The sequence below is a fragment of the Staurois parvus genome, unplaced genomic scaffold, assembly GCF_062004578.1.
Source record: "Staurois parvus isolate SC_StPar_1 unplaced genomic scaffold, SC_StPar_1.0 ptg000056l, whole genome shotgun sequence".
Lineage (NCBI taxonomy): Eukaryota > Metazoa > Chordata > Amphibia > Anura > Ranidae > Staurois > Staurois parvus.
Genome location: NW_028317852.1, coordinates 13,082,629 through 13,089,672, shown reverse-complemented (window position 1 = coordinate 13,089,672; position 7,044 = coordinate 13,082,629). Strand labels below are relative to the sequence as shown.

The 7,044-nt window shown below is 38.7% G+C and overlaps 1 pseudogene; it reads right to left on the bottom strand.

The window, feature by feature from the left end:
- Positions 1–5,772: 5,772 nt before the first annotated feature.
- On the bottom strand, positions 5,773–6,638 carry LOC149470001 (uncharacterized; annotated as a pseudogene).
- Between the last annotated feature and the right edge of the window lie 406 nt (positions 6,639–7,044).

The window sequence follows — 7,044 nt, the reverse complement described above, 5'->3', positions numbered from 1 at the left end:
AGTTAAAGTAATGCAGCGCTGTATCGCAAAAAATGGCCTGGTCAGGAAGGGGGGTAAATCCTCTGGAGGGCAAGTGGTTAATATCCTTAAGATGCAAAAACCTCTCACAATAAAGGATAAAGCACCTCAATGGCTCAATGAACAGAATATATTTATTGTAGGACATAAACAATGAACAGTTCAGTGCATAAATCCATTCATCCCCTCCCCCCACATCAACCCCCACCCAAACAGCCCCCTCAAAACATCAGCACCCCCCAATTGAGACCACACCCCATCACTCCACCCCCACTCTCCCCAGGTCACCCAAAACCCCCAAAGATAGACCCCTCCCAAAAGCGGAGGGATCCTGGTGAATTGGGCCAGCCCTCCACACCTCTCCCTGTCCTCCTTCACACTGCTGATGGAGACTCCCTATGCCCTGCTGAATTGTGTACTAAAGACCAGGATTAATACTAGCAATAGTGTCAACTCCACAAGGATATTAGAGGAAGGCAATAAAGCAACAAGGTGCCAATGAAAGTTCACATGTAACTCCATGTAAGATATGCTCACGTCCTCCTGTGTTCACATCACCATAAACAGAGCTTCAGAAAGGACATGTAATTGGCACTTGACAGGTCCAGCCAACACCTTGGTAGTTGATTGACTCTGTAGCCCATAGGAACTTAGATAAGTCCATCACTCAATGCAATAGGTAAATAGAACAGTCTCACCATGTGGATCTCAGGACATCTATGCTGGCAAAGTGAACCGGATTTCCATGTAGTCTCGGGTGACAGTATCTTGGAGATGAGACAGCACAACTTGCAGCACAAAATGCAATATGCACACAGCAGGTCAAGAGAGCCGGCGTGCACTCTGGCTTTTCAGCAGGGGATTGCACGTGGATGGAGGACGTGATCCCTTCCGCCTACATGTTTTGCTCCTCCCACTGACCAGGACTTCATCATGGCATGAGCACATGTACCACTCCAAGGACGGGCTCTAGAGCCGTTGTTTTTTTTTTATAATATTTTTGAAACCCTACCAGTTTCCATACCATTGCAAAAACTCAAATCTCTACAAGGGTCCTTTCTCCACTTTACAATACACCATAAATCTCATCGCATTGCCAGTTCAGCGCTTTTGTCCTTACAATCCAGAAGAAGTTTGGGGGCTCCAGACATCATCAAATACTATTACACCACCCATCTTAGAGCTATTATTTCCTGGTCCTCTCGATTTGCCCCTAACAGGTGGTCGGAGATTGAGGTGGGCATTACCTGCCCTGTACCCCCTTGCTCTTTATTGTGGCCTGACCGTTCTACATCTATTACCAAATTAAGAACTTTGTTTAGCCTCAATGCTGTTTACCCTTTCTATTTTGATTAAATGCTCTAAAAGGTACTGTTTCTCTCTTCTCCATGCCCACCCAAATTAAATGTACTTTTTAACGCAGATATCCCAGAAAGTCTATCCTATACCCATATGCATCTGTGGACTCAAGTGGGAGTTTTTCAACTTTGCTATTTGGTACATCCTACATCCCTCAGACATTTCTCTTTTACCAACATAAAAACCAAATCCCAGTTTCCCAAACAATTTTTCTTTTTTTAATCTCCAAATCAAACACTTTTATGCCTCTAAATCTAGTACATTGACACTTAATAAACCCACTCAATTTGCACTCTTATCTGCCCAAGGTCCTTATCAGTTACATCTAATTTCTTCCATCTACAAAATCCTTCAGAAAACCAGTCCACTAGATGGCACTAGCCATTCCTATATGTGCAAGTGGGCCGACATCCTTCACCGCCCCTTCTCCCTCTCACAGTGGGGAAAAATCTAGGAATCTACTTCCAAAGCCTCTAGATGCATGGCACAGAGAAAGACTGCCTATGAAATACCAATGTTTTGGTATAAAACTCCTGAAAAAAAACGTACCACATATTTTGGGATTGTCCTGTTAATCATCCCTTCTGGGTTTCTGTTCAGTCCCTCCTTCAAAGCCTTTTAGATATTACGTTACCTTTAGATACAGTTAACTGTTTACTAGGGTTGCCTTTTCAAAGTATATCCAAACACGCTAGGAACATTTGTTCTTTTAGCAGCTAAACAAACTATACCTTTATGTTGACTGTCCCCAATGCCTCTGACTCACTCACAATTATTACATACTGTAGCTGACAATCTACTATGGAACATCTTACTGCAATCACAAATGATTTCATGCCCCAATTTACTAAGATATGGGATGTGTGGGGCAAATTAGAGTTTAGCTCTAAATCACCATCCCGAAACTAAAGCTAACTTTCTATATAGTTTCTCTTTACAATTGTTAAGCCCTTTTCATTTTTATATGCCCTTTGCACTTGTTCCATGGTGTATTCCCCCCTCCCCCCCTTCTTAATTTTGATTATTATACCAATGTTGAATTTTATATTATACTTGTTATATGTGATTATGTTTTGCTCGTTTATCAAGGTTTCTAATCGTACTGTCTACTGTATCTTTTTTTGTGGATGCTTGTATATTTTTGCAAATGTCTACCTTGGTTACTTTGTATAAGAGAATTCCTTGCAGGTTAGAAGACAAGGTCCTTAGGATGAATTGGAGAAGATCATCCACAAGTACCATCAAAAACATCTTCCTAAAGTTTTTATCATTAGCATGAGGCTTCTCCATTTTCCTAATGTCTTTTAGGGTGTCTTAATTAGAGGTGGGTTATACTGGTCTTATGGAAAAGACATATGAGCTTGAGCTATCTGGTCACAGAAATGGTGTTAGACATGGGCAGCACAGTTGCAAAATGGTTAGCACTTCCGCCTGGCAGTAGTAGGGTTGTTGGTTCAAATCCCAGCCATGGCACCACCTGCCTGGAGTTTGCATGTTCTCCCTGTGAGGGTTACCTCAGGGTACTCCTGTTTCCTTCCACACTCCAAAGACATGCTGGTAGGTTAATTGGCTCCTGTTCAAATTTGCCCTAGTATGTGTATGTATGAATGTACGTTAGGGGCCTTAGATTGTATGCCCCTTGAGGGCTAGGGACTGATGTGAATGTACAATAATTATGTAAAGCGATGCTTAAATTGATGATGCTACATAAATACTTGAAATAAATAAATAGTTTTGAAATATATGACACATTCATAGCCAGTGCCAAGGAAATTTCTTAGTGGAGGCAGTAACCAAATTATTAATTCTAAAGCCATAAATAAGTAATAAAAGTTTCACACTTACCTAGATCATGTGGCATTACTGGTGTGGTAGAAAGAATAGAAACCAAGGAAAGCATTGAGTGCTAACCTGGTCAAAGAATGAATAATGTACTAATTGATGTAGCACTACCCCCTTAGGAGTTGCTGAGTTTTGGGTCCCCCTAAAAATCTTCACAGTCAAGCAAACCACATTTTCTTTTGCACATTGGAATCAGTAAACAGTCCTCGAGCTTGCTTCTGTTGTTTTATTAAGGGGATAACAACTTGGATGGAGTCTAGGGGTATATGGTATGCCCAAGGAAACTAAACTTGAAGACACCTTAGAGCATCTATGTACAAAAATGTGGTCATAAAGCTCTTTGGTGTACCTCCTCATACCCCAGATGAATCCTCCTCTTCACCAAGTTGAAGGTATTCCCTGTGCAAGGGGGCCCAAGAACTGTAAATGTAGAACTGTCCTGGATGAAGACTATTTGGGAATTGCACCTGACTGTCCTCTCCTCTTATCTGACCCAGGGGGTGTAGGAGTACTCACTCTCTTTCCCTGTTTGCTTGGTGGGTTGGTGGCTCCCTTCAGGCCTTCTGTTGGGCTATCTCCTTCCCTGCTTTACAGGCAATCCTCATAAGGAGACGATGGGACAGAGGAGATCTTCCCTTCCAGAATCCTGCCTGCAGGTGGGCTTCCCTCCCCGGGGCTCCCTTTCAGGCTCCTCACTCCATCTTTTTTTTATTATTATTATTATTATATCTTTTATTAATTTTAAATAACATACAATTTTTCCCCCCGGTCACCTTAACTTTCTATTAACTTAATTCCTACATTTATCACTTCCTCCCTTTCTCTTTCATTATATATTCATAATCCTCTCAGTTTTGCATAATTCTTAGTTGTTTTATAATTTATCCATTTCACCCACTTTTTTTTAAATCTTTGATTTTATCTTCTCCAATGTGGTAAAGTTCCTCCATCCTGTACACATGTTCCACTCTGATTAACCAATCTTTTATTTTAGGGATTTCTTTACTCTGCCAGAATTTCGGAATCAACCCTTTAGTTGCGTTTGTTAAGTGAAATATTATCGTGTTCTTATATTGCTTCACTGTGAGGTCTCCATTATGGAATACACAAACCCAGGGGTTATTTGGTATACTAGTTCCCTTTATCTCCTGAACCTGTTGTATTATTCCTTGCCAAAATTCTTGAATCAAATGAACCAAAGCAACATAACAAAGGCCAATTACGGACTTTAGAGGCACTGCAACAAAAATATCTTTACAATCACGTTATTATTTGAATGTAGACCATCACATAACAATACATACAGATTATACAGGTGAGATAAATAGTCTAAAGGATAATAATGATATACTATCAATATGTCCCAGAGCCTGTAACATCATGAATGCAGCAAACCCAATAGATGATTCAATTAGAACTGCTATTTTTAAACAAATTAAATTACATGTACTGTAAAAATGTGTGAAACGATACACGAAACAGTGCTCTCAACCTTCAACTATACCAAAATATAAATATCATATAATCAAAACTAATAAAAATATAAATAAAAAATAAAGTAAATGTAATAAATTAAACTGCCACCAAATAAAGTGCAGCTATGTGCCCAAAAAACATGTATCAGTGTATATCAAACATATATAAGATCCAACATAAAGTCCATTAAATAAAGTCCATGTTAAATATATATGATCTTCCTTCAATGAAGATATGGAATCTTTCTTGAAAAGAATATAATATTCCTCCACAAACGTGAATATTTCAGTTCTCAACACCCCATCAAAGTGCAAACTCACCAGATACTGGTGATAAACCAGCATATCTTTCAAATATCAATGTATGTGGAAAAAATCAGCAGCATATTGATAATACACATTCATCAGATGATCTCAATAATCTTCATCATGGTAAGTATAAGCCACATGTGAATAGATAGAAAACACTTGCCATAGCATAATAACGTTTAAATGTTTATTCATACAAATTCCCCCTTTAAAATCGCACTCACATTGTGTAAGTAAATATAAAGCCTTTTGAATATAATAGCCATTCCAGCCTGCAGCACACTGCTCCCAACACACATAGTGGCGTCTCACCAGCCTGCAACAGATGGCGTGGTCACGTGGTCCGGACACGTGATGGCAGCATGCGTGATGACATCAGTGCTTGATCACGCCCTAACGCGTTTCATCACATGACTTCGTCTGAGGGTGTGATCAGCAGTGGATTACGCTAGCTCTTATAGAGCCGCCCGTTCTTCCATAGGCTAACATTGATTACCACACTGAAACCCCCTAATGAGAGAACACATGATGACCTATACTCCACTGATTGCCTATAATAGAGATCTTGACAAGGGGGAGCCGTAAAACTATTCCTTACTGCCATCTTGTGTTCAATCAACATAATATCAGTGCCATCTATTAAATAATATGAATAATAATAATAATACAAATCAACCATCAAAACAATATATATGCTAATAAAAGTATATTAAAATCATATTAATATGGTATTAAAATAAATAAAATAAAATACATAATTACAAATTAATTAATAATCACTAATAAAGCAATTCAAATTTAATTCAACATTTAGACCATTAGGAGTCAGAGCTTCAGTCAAATATATCCATCTGGTTTCACACTTAGATAACTCTCTTATTCTGTTTGACCTGTGCCACATACCAAGAATGGAATCTATTCCCCAGAGTTTTATACAGGAAGGATCTTGATTATGATATTTTCTAAAGTACATAGACACACTATGGTGTTTGTAACCTTTCATTATATTTTTCATGTTCTAGAATTCTAATTCTCAAATTTCTTTTTGTCTGGCCTGTATATATAAGACCACACGGACATTCTAAAGCATACACCACATGAGTGGATTCACATGTAATGAAGGTGGTTATATCAAACTCCCTACCATTGGATTCAGATTGGAATTTAGTAAGACCACTAAACTTATTAGTAACTAAATGGCAAGCTGAACATTTTTTTACAAGAATAGAAGCCTTTTCTATCCCAAAACATACCCACCTGTTTAGGTGGATCCAAGATCTTTTTCACCACTTTATCCTCTTTAGTGGGGGCCCTTCTATAAATGAACATGGGTTTATCTGGAATAATGGTTCCTAATATTCTATCCATTTTTAATATATGCCAGTGTTTATTAAAAATATGTTCCACATCTCTATATTGTGCATGAAAATTAGATATGAAACCCCATTGACGTTTATCATTCAATTCTAATTTAGGTTTATCCCCAAGAAGTTGATCTCTGGGTATATTAAATACTTCATTCACTGTTTTCTGAAGGCACTCCTGATTATACCCTTTATCGATAAATCTATCTACAATAGTTGCAGATTGAGCTAAGAAATCATTATTCTGACAACAGTTCCTCCTAAGTCGCATAATTTGACCTTTTGGAATATTTTTAAGCCATAATGGATGATGGCCACTAAACCATGGGAGATAGCTATTATGATCAGTGGGCTTAAAGTAGGTTTTGGTTAATAGAATAATCGTTTTGAACCATTATACGATTATAGAGACCCACCCTACTATCCACCTAAGCCTTTTTTTGGGAATTGGAGAAGGAGGAGGAGAGGAAGGGGATGGGGTTACCTTCCATACATGGGGACGCAGCCCAAGTATTATTATCAACCCCCATCTTCTCGACCAATGGGAAGAGCTCCGGTGCAGGACCAAAGACCTGCGTTTATAAGAAAGGAAGGAGGGGATGCAGAGCAGGCAAAAGGATCCAATTTCAAAAAGAGAAGAAGGGAAACAGATTAGATGGTATATATAATTTAAGAGG